The sequence below is a fragment of the Gavialis gangeticus genome, unplaced genomic scaffold, assembly GCF_001723915.1.
Source record: "Gavialis gangeticus isolate Ggan-Ray unplaced genomic scaffold, GavGan_comp1, whole genome shotgun sequence".
NCBI lineage: Eukaryota > Metazoa > Chordata > Crocodylia > Gavialidae > Gavialis > Gavialis gangeticus.
Window position 1 is genome coordinate 35997836 of NW_017729027.1, and position 451 is coordinate 35998286.

Sequence of the window (451 nt, forward strand, 5' to 3'; positions counted from 1 at the left end):
CTGGGGGGGGGCGGGGGGGGAGGAGGGGTCCCCTGCTGCTAATCTCACTTACCAAAAAGCAGCCATGCCACTGTTTGCTGATGGCCCCACTCCCTGGCTGGTGCTCATAGGGGAGGGGGGGCACTGGTGCTTCCGCATGCCCCCATGCCCACCAGCTAAACAGGGAGTGCATTGGTGCTCTCAGGGGGTGCATGTGCACCCCTGTGCACTCCCTACATGTTGCCACTGCATGCATGCATTAAAGCACATTAACGCTGCGTGTGGTCTGACTTAGGACTAAAGTTAGTCCCAAGTCAGTCCACAAACTTAGTCCCAGTCTGCAAAGTTAGTCCCAAGTCAATCCATACAGGTAGTATTACTGCATAGTAAGGGGTCTACAAGTGCGTTACTGCAGGTATCAAATTTATGCCTGATCAGTTACTGCATAGTAGATTCATAGCTTCATAGATTC